Below are 14,870 nucleotides of genomic sequence, written 5' to 3'. Positions count from 1 at the left end.
CAACAGGGCTACTTTATGCCTTTCCTCCAATTCCGCTTCTTCCCAGAGTTATTCAAAAGCTTCTCAACTGGGGTCTTCAATGATACTGATTGCCCCATACTGGCCTCGTCAGGTATGGTTTCCTACCTGAAGAAGCATGCAGTGGACGATCCGTGGACTTTAGACCTAATTCGGACTTGTTAATCCATCAGTCGGGACATCGGCATCAGTCCCTTCAATCTTTGAATTTGTCAGCTTGGCTCCTCCACTTCCGACTTTAGTTAGAAGGCACAAACTAGACCCGAAGTTGTTCACATTTTATCTTCGCCCACAAACCCACCACTAACAAATTGTACCTTAGTAAGTGGAAGAGGTTTGCTATCTGGGCTCAACTCAAGGGCTTAGACCCTATCACTGCTCCTGTCCCAGAGGTCTTGAAATTCTTAACATCCCTTTTTAATCAGGGATCTTCTGTCTCAACTATTAAAGTCCAACTAGCGGCTATCTCTAAATTCCACGAATCCATGGATCCTCCTTTGATGAGCTGCAGACTATGCAAAACTTTCATTAAAGGTGCGAGCCTATTAAGACCCCCAGTTTTTCATCCTGCACCTCCGTGGGATCTTGATTTGGTGCTTCGCGCATTAACATCTCCCCCTTTCGAACCGGCTGCTACATGCGAGTTAAAATATCTGTCTTGGAAAACTGCCTTCTTAGTTGCAATTACTTCTGCAAGAAGAGTTTCAGAGCTTCAAGCCCTGTCTATTAAGCCACCGTACTTGATTTTCCACAAGGATAGAGTATCACTTAGGCCTAATCCATCCTTTGTCCCAAAGATCTGTTCTAGTTTCTGCCTACAACAATCTCTAGAGCTACCAGTTTTCTTCCCAAAATTCTCCAATGAAGCAGAATACACTCTTCATAAATTGGATGTTCACAGGCAATTACGCTTCTATTTAGACAGGACTCAGCAACTTCGTAAGTCAGACCAGTTGTTTGTGTCCTTCTCAGATAATAAATGGGGCCAAACCATCACAAAAGCTACTATCTCAAAATGGATCAGAGATTGCATAACTCAGGCTTATTCTTCTTAAATAAGCAACTTACAACATCTATCAAAGCTCATTCTACCAGAGCTATGGCTACTTCTATAGCTTTTCATTCCAAGCTCGCTATATCGGAAATCTGTGCTGCGGCTACTTGGTCCAATCCGCACACTTTCATTTCCCACTACAAATTGGATGTGGCATCTAAAGGACGAGCATCATTTGGTTCCACGGTACTCAGGAGTGTTTTCCAGTGAGCCACCCAGGATTCAGGTGCTAGGGACGCTGTCCCATCAGTCAGAATGTAGGCGAGATAGGATCACATAACATCTTTTAGTTATGTACTCACCATAACTTCAGATGTTTGGGATCCATCTCGCCTACATTCCTAATACCCACCCTCCTTCCCCTGCCTTGGAGATCAGAAGAGATTGAACGGTTTTGAGTTCTACTGTTTTATCTTGTTTCATCTGACGATGTTATATAAGCAGGGTATGCATGTGTGCATGTATGCGGACAAACTAGATCTGGGGGACTGGTAGTGGTGCATCCTGGGATATAATAAGCTCAGCCAATAAGAGACTTCGCTCTTTGGCATAAGCGTGCCGAGTCGGAGCCGAGGGATCGGCTCCGAACCCATCAGTCAGAATGTAGGCGAGATGGATCCCAAACATCTGAAGTTATGGTGAGTACATAACTAAAAGTTCCATGGTTTGGCTTCATAAAGAAGAGGGATTCTCCTGCTGAATTGAGGGGTTTGGTTACCTCAAGAAGGAATTTATTTGAGCGAAGATTCCTTTTATTGGAATATGGTTGGAATAAGGTTTGAAGTGAAGCTGCGCTTTTTTTTTTTTTTTTTTTTATGCAGAATTTTGAATTGTGATGTAAGAAATGGGGAATTTCTAGTCAGTTGAGTTGTCTTTAAAGCTAGGGGAGTCGAGACACAAACCTGGCGACGCTGTAGCAGTCTTCTAGTTTGGCTAAGTCTGTTTTTTTGAGATAGTATAGGGGAGGCATAGAGTAGGGTGGAGAGTAAGTGTGTATGCGCTATAGTTTGTTTTGTAAGATACTGCCTGTTCCTGTATAGCATTCCCAGTTTTGTTCCAATATAGCATTCCCATTTTTTATGCACTTTAACAGTGTAGGTGATGTGAACATCAGATCTCAAATTGTCAATCTCGGCACCAAGTAGCTTTGTGTGAGCAGTGGGGGAAATTATGGTTTTGTTAAAAGGTAAAGGTGGGGTCTAGGGTGGTGGATATGGTTTGTTTGAAAAGAAGTTGGATCGGAATTTTTCAACTGCTAAGAAGGATAGTTGGGTAAGTGGAGTTCTTGTAAGGAAGAAGCTGAGCAGATTAGAATGGAATCATCTGCATATTATATGACAAATGCATGAGGAATAGCAGAATGGAGGTTTAGTATACAAGAAGAAAAGTAGTGGGCGTAGAATTGACCCTTGTGGCACAGTGATTGGGGAGTAGTGAAGTGAGTTCATGTTGCCACATCACTGCTTATTGGCGGTTGGAAAGGTAGCTTTGGAACCGGGCAAAGGAGCATCTAACGCCTGTACTGGAGAGAGTTTTGATGTATGCTGTGTGACCATGTCAAAAGCTTTTGACAGGTCAAGAAAGGTGGCAGATGCAAATTTGCCATTTCTGTGATAACTGTGGTGGTACTGTGATTGGGGTGAAAGCCTTGTGTGGTAGAAGTTTTATGCGAGTGCAAGTAGCCCATGATTATGGTGTGTATACATTTTTCTAGGATTTTGACTGTTGGGAATAAGGTAGCTATTGGATGGTACTTTAATTCTGTGGAATTCCCTCCTTTTGTGTAGAGGTATTGTACGTGTTTTTCCAAATGTCTGGGACAAGGGCTTCTAACAGGGATCTATGATAGATACAGGGTAGGCTATGCCATCTGCTGCTATTTTTAGGAATTCTGCTGGTAAGTTATCAGATGCTAGTGTGGGTTGAGTGTGTTGTGTGTGTTTTTTTTTTTTTTAGGCTTCAGTTGTTAGATGAGATATAGGCTTCAGTGGGGGGATTGTTAGAGGAGTTTTGTTGTTTAGATAGGGCTGGTACTGTTAGTGAAGAATTTGTTGAATTGAGTAGCTATGGTTTTATGTAGTGTTGTTTTTTCAGTGGTTTGGGAGGAGGGGGTACCACTTCTGCTTGGTGAGAGCATTTTGTTAATTGCTGCCCAAAAGCTGAATTATGCTGATGCTTTATTTGAAGACTATGGGAGTAGTTTTTACTCTTTTTGCTTTGTTCCCAAGCACCAGGTATGTTTGTTTAGTAGCTTGGGATCTGGTTTTGTACCAGTTGTTCCAGGCTTTATCCCTGGTTTTGATGAGGGCTCTGGTTTCCTTACTAAGCCAAGGGGCACTATTAGCTTTGATTCGGGTGGGGCGTGTCTGTTCAGGATGTTTAGAAATGTAGCATTCAAGTATTTGATGGCTTCTTTAAGTCCTGGTGTTTTAATGGTGTCCAGTTAGTGTTTTAGCTCTGTATTATGAGATTGGGTTCTTTTTATTTCCGTTTGGTAGACTGTTAATGGTGTGGATACAGAATAAGCTTTAGGAAACTACCTGCATGTCACTGAAGATATGTGAGTGATGGATATAGTTAAGACTTTGGTATCCAGCCTTATTGTGGTGGTTAGCTTGGCTTATTGGTTGTTTACGGATGTGAGTTGATTGGTTTTAGCACAAGTAACTGAGTTAGGTTCCCCTCATGGGAGGGGCTTGGCCAATCGCAGTTAGAGGGTATTCTCTTATCTCTGGAAAGTTGCCAGTGTAGGTCAGGCAGAGAGCCCATATGCCACTGAGGCATTGTGAAATTCAAACATTTGTTACTAATAAGGACTTGCACGTTACTTCCTGAGCTTTTCTGTGTTGGGCATAGCTTGCAGTGCAGGTTTGTTTGTTGTCTTGAGATTGGTACAGCTCTACCTGCTTTTAATAAGTTTAGTGAACCAATATCTTAACTTGCCATTGATGCCAACAGAATGATCTTGTTTTACATAAAGCATTTAACAGTGTTATTAATTCATTTAATGATCAATATCAGCCTTTTGAGCCATATCCAAAAACCAGCTCAGAAAATTAATTCCCTGGCACAGTTGACAATAAATGTATCGAGGTTGCATGCTTTTACAAGTGAGGGTTGCCACAAGCTGCATATTAACTACAAAGAGAGACCACAGCTGAATTAAATGGCCGCAGCCATGTGTTTGTTGCAATAAACTCAAATAGAAGTCAATTGTTATGAGATGTGCGCAAGGCAGGAATGTCAGGGAGGCCATTTTATTTATTTCATAGCATTCCCCTAAACCTACAGGACAACAGACAGCATGTCGATATCCGGCCCTTCTGATTCAACATACCCACATCATAACAGCTTTTTCATTTCACAGTTGATCACAATTCCTCTGGGCCGCCTTACAATCTGCCAAGGAGCCATTGCCGGGCTGGTAAGTCCCCTGGCAACAATCTTTGGGCTGTCTGGCCTGTGGAAGGTCCAGCTGAAGAGTCCTGTGAACCCCCCGCTTACCTTGGTCTCCCTTACCTTTCCTGTCATCTGCCACAGAAGGGAGGAATATTCATACCTTCCGCCAGCACATCTCAACCTATCCTAAGTGAATGCCCTTCCAAGCTAAATCAGCTTACAATTCCTTATAATAAAAAAAAATCCCCTAATCTTCAGACAAATGAACCCCATCTGTCTGGCCACCAGACCCGAATGCCAGGGTGGGGAATGTCCCTTAACACCTTATCCATAGAACTATTAATTCTCCTCATTCTCTCCACAGCTTTAATGGACCTAGCCCCCCTCCCTTTCATTGTCTGTACCACTTCTGACCAGCAGATAATAGCTTGTGGCCATCATTCATGCATGCAATTTGCCTCTTGTACCATCAAACCAATTAGATCTTTTATTGGATGTTTACTAATATCCTTACCCCGTATGTGCAGTAAAATGGCAGTAGGAGATTTGCTTCTTGCAGCTTGCTGGAGTACTGCACTGAGATGGTGCCACTGCATTCCTGATACTCCAAACCAAATTGCTTTGCAAGAAGCTCATTTTCCTCCTTGGAAGGAGAAGCCCCGCCTGCCCTGGACAAAGCGATGGAGTCTCCGAATGAAAGAATGACCCACTATCCAGATGTATTTCTGATCCAAAGATGAGAGCTGAAATAAAGGACAAGAGTTAGCCATTTACACCTTGCATAGCCTTTTTAAGCATTTGACTTCCACCTGTCCATCTTCATAATGTCGATCTGTGAAGCTCCCATTGCATGTCCAAATGAGGCTGCACTTATTCGAAAGGAATGTAATGTATATTTATCTGAGTCTAGGCCACTCAACTTGATTGCCTCCTTTAAAACTGTTCTCACCTGATACTGTCAGAGGTTCACCTTGTTGATGACAAAAGAATAGACCATCTGACCTTCCCCCTATAGTTGCAGTACTCTAGTAGCACTTTAGTCAAGACCCCATTCCAAACCCTTTGGGTCAACTACTCTTACCCACTGATTTACCGCCTTGATCCGTTTTGGATTTAGCCACATAAAACCCAAGTGTCCTCCCACAGCAAATGTACCTGTGCCAATGGTAAAACTGTCCGTTCACCGTGCCAATGGTAAAACTGTCCGTTCACCTTTCTTGTTTGGCTGAATAATTTCAGACCATCTAAATGCCCCACAACAAGCCAGCAGAAAGGCAGCCCTAAATAATGCTACCTCATAAGAAAAACAAACCTTTGAAACTGCAAGCCACAGTTTACGTAAAACCGCTGGACCTATGGGGGTAACTCTGATCAGGCCTCTTGGGTGTTTTTCCCCCAGCCCTTAAACATTGTCTGTACCTGAAATGTGTTGGCTAAATCCTTCAGACCCAAAGCCTGATGAAACCAATTCAGAGCTGACAGTGTGCTTCTTGCCCTTCCAAAAGTCCATCTTCTTTCTTTCATTACCAAATGTAAGTCCTGATTTGGTAAGGTAGAATTGGCCATACTTGTTTCCAGCCTCTGGATAAGCTGGTCTGGAAAAATTGCTGTATGCATTTATTGTACCTTACCCTTGTCCTTCCACTGAGGGCATTCTACATAAGCCACCATTCTCGTCTGCTCTTTAAAGCCCATGAGTGGTCTGGCACTCAAACCAAGGTTTCACATTTGGAGCCAGGAACCGGGTCCACTGCAAACAAACGAGAAAGGGAGTCTGCTAATGAGTTAATGCCTGGAATGTGTTGTGCCTTCACTGTGACGTTTAATGTTAAGCACTAAAATAAAATCTCACCCTGGCTTACCCCCCCCCCCCCCCAGATGATCCTTGACTGTGTACTATGCTATTGTCCGAGCAAAGCCAACCCACTATCTTTTTATTTGCACACCCCATATTTTCAGTGCAACCACTACTGGGAAAAATTCCATCTCTGCAGTTGAAGTCTTTAAACCTACTTTTCACTCCAGTCTGCCATGCCGCACTGGACCACTGATCTTGAAAATAACCCCCAAAGCCAATTCCCCTTGCTGCATCTGTAAACACTGAAGCGGTAGTTCTCTCTCCTGCCAAATTGCTCTCCCATTGTAATCTAAGAAACGCAGCCGCTCTAAATCCTCCATGCCCTGTGAGGCCCTAATTTTGTGTTGTGGCCTTGTGCACCCAGACCCTTTAGCAGCCAAACTCCTCATACATGAATGCCCCACAGATTAAATCTAGAATACGGTGCCTCTGTCTAGTTAGTGACACAATGAAGGTCCCCTTATATAATAGAATTAGTTTACTGTGCCCCTGTCTAGCAGTGACACAGATGTGACCCCTGGGGTAAACTTACGATCTCCCATCCACTCATCAAGATTTCTCTTGAAGAGAGTCAGTGAGGGGCTTTGCCTAATACGAACTGGGATCCTGTTCCAAAGCATGGGAAGCCTCTGGGTTATGAATCTATCCCTCCAGCATGTCCTATTCATACTTTTGCCGAGGTTTAAGTCTTGGAGACCCTTGATCCTTTTGGTGAGGTACTTTTGTGGTGTCTCCAGCTGTTGCAAATGCCGGGTGAGGTACATACCAAATGGGGCATTGTACTCTATCATGGGTCTGAGGGAGGAATATAGGGGGTACAATGACATCCTTGGATCTGGATGTGAATCCCTTCATGATGAGGTGTGCAAGGTAGAATGTTTTTCTAACCACTTTGGCAACGTGGGTGTCAAATGAGAGGTCGCTGTCTACTTGGGTCCCTAGGTCTCTGATTACTTTTTCCATACTCAGTGGGTTGCTGTCTGTGATAATTTGTGGGTACTTTGTCTTTTCCAAAAGGGATGACTATACATTTTTTGGCATTTTAGTTTAAGGCCATGACTATGGCACCAGTTGTCCGTTTCAGTGAGGCCTTTTTGTAGGATGTGTGTGTCTGCTGGTGTATCGAATATGGCGCCTAGTTTGCAGTCATCTGCGAACTTTGTCAGCCACAGCCCTCCCATGTTTGCTTTAACATCTGAGAAATAAATGCCGTATAAGAGGGGTCCCAGGACAGATGCCTGTGGGACACCACTTGTGACTGGCTTTGAGTCTGACATTGCTTGTGACTGGCTTTGAGTCTGACATTGCTCCAGTGATTTTAACTTTATGGGTTCTGTCCTTTAGCCAGTTTGCAACCCATCTCGTGACATAAGGGTTTACTTTTAAGCTGTTTAGCTTATCTATGATGCCTGAGTGGGGTATTGTGTCGAAGGCCTTAGCCAAGTCCAGGTATGCTGTATGGACTGCTTTGCCCTCATCAATGGCTCTAGTGACTTGTTTCGAAAAAGTCAACCAGGTTTAAAAGGCAGGATCTGCCCTTTACAAAGCCGAACTAGGTGGAGTCAAGTGTCTGTAGGTCCCCTATGTCTCTGTTTGAGTTCCATAATGATTCTTTCCATAGCTTTGCAGACCAGGCTAGTTAAGCTTATGGGGCGGTAGTTTCCAGGGTCTGTAGAGGCACCCCCCCTTGTGGAGTGGGACCACTGTTGCTGTACGCCAGTGTTCAGGTACATATCCCGAAGTAAGGCTAAGGTTAAATAGCATTTTTATGTGTGGGTTTAGCTCCTCTTGGAGTTCACGTAACACGCACCCCAGGATACCGTCGGGTCCCATTGATGCTGTGTTTTTTGCTTTGTTTAGGGCAGTTCTCACTTGGACATCTGAGATGATTGAGATTACATTTAGCTGGGATAAGTATTTCTTCTTTTGGGGGTGAAGGAGGGGAGAAATTTGCACTGAACCAGTCAGCCAGAATGCTGGCAATATCTGTGGGTTCAGTGTATTTTTTGTTGTGAACCAACTCTGAGCATATCTGAGGGTTTCCGCCCAGGTTTCTAACATAGCTGAAGAAGGCTTTGTGGTTATCTTTAGTGTCCTTAGTGATTTTTCTCTGTTTGCCTTGGATGTTTTTATGAGAGAACGTAGTTTTCTGCTAATGTTGATCAGAGATGTTTTCCCTTCATGGGATTTCGCTCTGACGTGCAGTAGCTTCTTTTTGTTATACAATTTGTTTATGGCTGAGGTCCACCAAACAGGACGCTTACATTTGGTGGAGAGGACTTGGATTTGTTTGGGATTGCATGATCCATGCATTCTTGGAGATGTCCATAGAAAGCATTTGTGAAGGATTCGGCATTGTGGGATGTGGTATCCACTGGTACAGTGGGCTTAAAGGATACCATCTCAGTCTTAAGAAGAGTGAAGTCTGCTTTTGAGAAGGTTTTTCACTGTGGTCTTTTGTGCTGGGGGTGGAGGTGGGATATGTATATCCAGGGTGATTAGTTTGTGGTCGGATCTCACTAGTGAGGGGTATACTTCTGGTGTGGAGCATTGTGGAGCATTTTGTCCCCATGTTTGTGGTGATCCGGTCTAGTATATTATCTCCCCTAGTGGAGAGGTGACTAGTTCCAGTGCATTTGAATTTATGAATTCCAGGAACCTTTGGGCTAGGATATTAGGGCTAGAATAATGTACCCAATCTATGTTTGGGTAGTTGAAGTCTCCCAGTGTGATGGTATTTTGTGATGCATTCATATCCTCCAATGTCTTCAGGAAGGCTGAGTGGGGTTCTTGAGATTGGGAGGGTGGTCTGTAACATGCTACCAGTTGTATAGCAGTTTTGCCTATGGTTAGTTGCACCTGTATGGTCTCTGATGCTACTAACCTGGAGGTGTGGGTGTCCTTTATGAATATGGACACTCCCCCTCCCTTTGTTGTTCGGCCCGGGTTTTGGGGCCGAAAAGCATGATGAGGTATAGCCTGGTAGCACTGGGGTGCTCTCGGGAGCCATGAACCTGGTTTCAGTTACTGCACAGACGTCTATGTTCTCCATGCTGAGGAGTGCATCAAGTGCCTGCATCTTGAGATTTAGACTTCTGGCGTTGAGCAGCATTACCCTTAGTTTTTTTCCATTTTTGTTTTCTAAGGAGGTGGGTTTGTCTTTTGAGCCTTGCCTAAAAAAGGCACTATGGGGGTGGCAAGAGCCTTAGCCAATATCCGGAAGCCCAATGGTGGCAGGTGTAAGCCATCCCTTGCGAAGCAGCGTGGCTTGTCCAACATATCATCCCAGGCAGACATTGGATCCCCTTAGAATGACACCAGTACTTGAGCCAATTGTTAAAGCTGATCATCTTGTCTATGTATTGTGGTATCATTCTTGGTGAGGGCAAGATGCTGCTCGGGGTCAGGGTCATACCAGCCTGGGCTACATAATCGGAGAGCTCCTCTGTCTCCGTGTAGTCCAGGGAGGTACGTCTCGGGTCATTCACACCAGCATGGACAATGACAGAGTCATATTTGTACTTGCTTTGGAGTGACCTGAGTGCGTGTGTTATGTGGCGGATCCTAGCTCCCGATAGACAGCTCAGTCACCTTCTCCTTGTTCAGCCTGGTCAGTGGGACATCTGTGTGTCTGTGTGTCTGACTATGGAGTCACAGTCACCTATTACTAGTGTATCAGGCAAGGTGTTTGGCCTTAAGGGCTGCGATTGGTTGACACACTGACTTATTGAAATACGTGTTGCATGTGTTTTGTTTTGAGGTGGTGGATTTTTGGATGTCTGCTTTGGGAGCCTCTGTTTTGGTAAGTTTTAGAGCCTCCGAGTATGTCTTTGTGTTTTTATGTGTTTGGTTTGCAGTTGTTAGGTCTATGTGGGACTGGGATTGTTGTGTGTGTGTGGTTGCCATCTCCTCCTGTCTGGTCATGCCAGCCCTGAGTTGAGAGAGTTCAGCCTCCAGTTTGGCTATATAGTTGCATTTCTCACATGTATTTGTTGGGAGGAGGAGAGGGTTGTCTGTGTACATGAGACAATTGTAGCATTGTCTCAAGATACCCAGATTGACCAGCTGAACTGGAGACTACGCCAGTAATCTACCACTCGACATGCTAGAACAGTATAAGGGAGTGGTATACTTTTAAGGGAAGTGGATATTCACAGGGGTGGTAAGTAGATGTAGTGCTTTACTTAGTACGAGAGTGCTTACTTAGAGAAGTATTGAGAACAAGTGCTAGGCTTATACTACAGTGAGTAGTCTGGTTATACTAAGAGTAGAGCTTCCTTAAGGGAAAATTTGAAGAGCAGACTTGGCGGAGCCAGAAAAAGTTTAACCGGTGCTGCACTATGCGCACGACCGCACAAAGCCGTGCAAACGCGGATTTTAAACAAGTGAACTACAAAAGAGCTAGAAATGGTCCCAAACAACCAATTACTACAGCTTCTTGTGCTGAGGTCACTTCCCCCAAGGACAGGTAGGCTGCTCAAGGCTCCCCACTCCCACTGGTGAGCAAAGAAACTTCCTTCTATCCAAGTAGGGTAATGGGCAACACAGGAACTACACCACAGCCCAGAATACAGCAATTCCTGTAAACTGGTCTAAACTAGTCGAAGGCGGGAAAACAAGGATTATTGTTTTGGTAGAAACGCACAGAAAATGCAGAAACAGTGATAAATTAGTTACACAGGCTAGCACACTTTAGTGGGCAGCCTCCACAGTTAAATTAAACAAAGGAGCAAACTTTCGATCAAATTCAACTAAAATGTAACTTAACTGCAGATTTTAAAATAATGCAGCAATCAGTTAAACAGTTCAGGCTAGTTCGCATGCAACGTTCATAAGCCCTACTAATTCTTGGTCCTGTGTACCCCTAAAAAGGGATGTGGCATGCAAAAGTTTATTCTGGGGGGGGGCTGAGATGAAACGGGCCTTGGCCGTGCAGTTTGTCTTCCAGATGCTGTGCACTGGTGCCTAAATTTACATTGCAATTGATTCCAGTAATGGCTAGGTTAGTTAACTTACCGAAATTAAGTGTACGTAGTAGCGTTGTCTCCTCACAGTAAGACTCTGTTCGATTCTCAGCTAGAGCGTCTTCTGCGCGGAGACATGCATGAATGGGTGTACCTTTGTTGAAGGTTGTGCGTCAGGGCTGGCAACTCGGCACGTAAAAATCTACTGCCAATCCTCAGTGGACTGGAGTTCCACTGTGGCGACCTTTAACTGAGAAAAGCTGAAATACACCCATGTGAACTTTTATACAATTGCTCCTTGTATTTAGATATCAGATGCAGCATTTGGGTTTGCTTGACTACATATCTGCTACCATACACCTGAAATTACATTTGTTTTAACCACTTTGTTTCGTGCCAACATTTATACATTTGGTTGCTAATAAAAAGGTGGGGGAAGGTTATCTGAGTATATATAGCCCTGACCCATCTTCCTCAGTATCTCAAAATAGATATCTGCAGAATAATGCAAAATGATCAAAGATGCTGACAATCTAAACACACTGTCATTGAGTGGCAATTTACTACACAATAAGCTAAACCATATAGCCTGCATGACGCTGCATAATATGTAAACTACCACAACCAACAACCAAAGTGAATTCTCAACATGTTTTAATACTCTAACTTGCGCACAGTGACAGCATCTATGCTCCTCTAACAACTTTTTAAGTGATTTTCATTAATACTTACAAATTGATTTGGTTTTGCCCAAAATTCTTAAACCAAGAAGTAGAAAGGAATGCTGCGACCTCTACCTAACGACATAGGAGCTTCTGGCTATCACCATAGGTCATCATTGGTGTTAATATTTTATTAACTTTATTTTTATTTTTTCATTTTTATTGTATTTTCATTTTTATTAACATCTTCACATGCCTCCAGATTTCTAAGTAATTCTGGGGTATTCAAAGTTATCATTTACCTCTTTCTACCAGACTAAGCTTTTTTGTTTGTATTGCTGAATTCTTGCCACCCAACTGATGTGGATATCTAAAAAGACCTTGCATTTGCACATCTATCAAACTTACAAAAATGTGATCTAACAAAGTGACTAAGGAAGTTTTGCAACTCAAGGGCCTTTACAGTGCCCCCAAAATTACAAAGGTTTTACTAAGGCTTTAAAGCATTCCTCCCAAGAAGTGTAAGGTGGAATGCCATAAAACTTCCCCCTCTTTCCCTTTGCAAGTGCTCGTTACTCCACCAAGGTTTAGTAATGTGTTGGCAGGTAAAATAAATCTACAGGGTTATCAAATGTAGGCATTGGGTTTGCGTTCCTGAACAAAAGTGTTTCCACTTTTGCCAAACCTTTCTATCCACAATTGCCCACTGTACTCCTTTACAACCTGCAAATGGCTATAAATTCCATAAGACCTAGACTCGGTTAAATTGTGTGGTATTAATTTTTTTATTAATCTCATTTTATTTGCTAAGAAATTAACCAAACATGATTTATGTTGTATTAAGGATACAAGCAGGCCCAAACTCCCTAGCCTTGCCATGTGATTCTTCACTGACCGCAGCCATCTAATTAATTGCAGGTCACCACTTTATTGTTTGTTCTAAGACAATTTCAGCTATTGCTAAAACCTTTTGCATCTCATCCCTAAACCCCAGGCCACACTTAAGCATGCGTGCCTTTGTTTCATGCCTTAATTGAGCCTTAATCCCATAGTAAACCCTACTTGTATTAAAACCTATTCTGTAATTTTAAATTTAGTCTGATACCTTCAAGTACATATTTTACCCTCTAGCCTCTTTGTAACCTAATCTGTAGGCATTTCAAAAATGTAACTGATTTGAGTTACAAAATTACACAAGCTAAAGCCATTACATCAGATAGTAACTTAAGCAATCTGCCTACATGTTCTTAAGCCAATGTCTGTAAACATCAGCAATAACACAAGTAGCCTTTTCTCTGATACAAAATTGTTGTCCCATGTAAATAAAATGGTTTTAGGCAAACTGCCCTTGAGTGCCCTCCACTTTCTCATCCTCTCCAAATGCTCTGCCTTGTGGCTACTTTCCAGCCTCAGCTCCCCAGGCCCTGCCATGTGGCTACCTATAAGCCTCAGTTCACAGGTGTGGCCCAGGCCCTGCCATGTGGCTACCTATAAGCCTCAGTTCACAGGTGTGGCCCCAAGTGGCTACCTGCATGCATCAGTTGCCTGGCCCTGCCGTGTGGCTGCCTGCAGGCCTGGCCCTGCCGTGTGGCTGCCTGCAGGCCTGGCCCTGCCGTGTGGCTGCCTGCAGGCCTGGCCCTGCCGTGTGGCTGCCTGCAGGCCTGGCCCTGCCGTGTGGCTGCCTGCAGGCCTGGCCCTGCCGTGTGGCTGCCTGCAGGCCTGGCCCTGCCGTGTGGCTGCCTGCAGGCCTGGCCCTGCCGTGTGGCTGCCTGCAGGCCTGGCCCTGCCGTGTGGCTGCCTGCAGGCCTGGCCCTGCCGTGTGGCTGCCTGCAGGCCTGGCCCTGCCGTGTGTGTTATGTATAACCCTAGGCCTTCCAAGGGGCATGTGCCCTAGTTTCTCTAACTATGCTTTTACTCAGTCAGTGCAAATCCTTGGTTAAGTACTTACAAAACCCTTATGGTCTAATTTGTACTTGGTACCTTACAAGTACAACCTTAATTTCCTACTCTTGCTTGTAGCATCGATATAGGCCTGCAAAACAAAATACAATTATAACACACCAAATCCAATGCACAATTACCCCCACTTAATCTGCTGAAAAACTGCTTGCATGCCTTTAAGCATAATACCCTAAGCTTTCTACACTGTTAAGCAAACATGGTACAGATTATACAGATAAATGCCACTAAAGCCTGTGATTAAAAAAAAAAAAAAGGCCCCTACCTTGTTCCTAGATCACCCACGTAGTTCAAACACAAACCAGTAATCCACAGATAAGCTGATCAGACAAGCTGCCAAGGTATAGGTTGAAGAGACTGATTTTGCTTTGTTCCCAGCTTTTTCAACCCTTCCCCTGAACAGCCTAGCCCACCTCAGCCCTCCTATCTATCCTGCCCCCCCCCCCCACACTGAAACCTGACTCTGAGCTGACCTGCCTCAGACAAATGACTGCTTGCTGCGATTGGCTTGCCAGCCGTTGTTTTCTTGCTGCACTATATTGAAATTCAGTTTGTAGAGGGTAGGTGATGCTTCATTATTTTGCTTTGGGGTTCCTACTGTGGTCACTGTCGGTTCTGATGGACCTTGGAATGCTCCGGTAAACTTGAGGCAAGTCAGTATCTGTCATTAAAGCCTTAATGAGGAGGTTTCCCATCTAGCTTGTGTGTACCCCATTGTGTGCATGTCCCAGCATACAACTGCTTTATGGCCACCATGCCCATTTTATGATGATCTGGTGCATGCACTTAAACCCAGTGCTTGTCCTGTTGTGGCATCTCGCTTGCATGGTACAGACAGATGCATATTACTTAACGTCAGAGGACCCAAATGCTAGGCCAAGTGTAGATTTGTCTACTTGTCCCATGGATATGTTTGTCTGGTTGGCTCCTGCAGTACTGTAAATTTTAATAAATTA

The 14,870-nt window shown here is 44.0% G+C and overlaps 1 protein-coding gene across 1 annotated transcript in view; it reads left to right on the top strand.

Moving 5' to 3' along the window:
• Positions 1-14,870, top strand: part of LOC122804239 (serine/arginine-rich splicing factor 5-like) — a 62,674-nt gene that overhangs the window by 31,014 nt on the left and 16,790 nt on the right. The window lies entirely within an intron of this gene.

Source organism: Protopterus annectens, chromosome 6.part0, assembly GCF_019279795.1.
Source record: "Protopterus annectens isolate FY-2018-M chromosome 6.part0, PAN1.0, whole genome shotgun sequence".
NCBI classification, from domain to species: domain Eukaryota; kingdom Metazoa; phylum Chordata; order Ceratodontiformes; family Protopteridae; genus Protopterus; species Protopterus annectens.
Note: the sequence above shows the minus strand (reverse complement) of the source record. Positions and strands in the feature narration are given on the sequence as shown.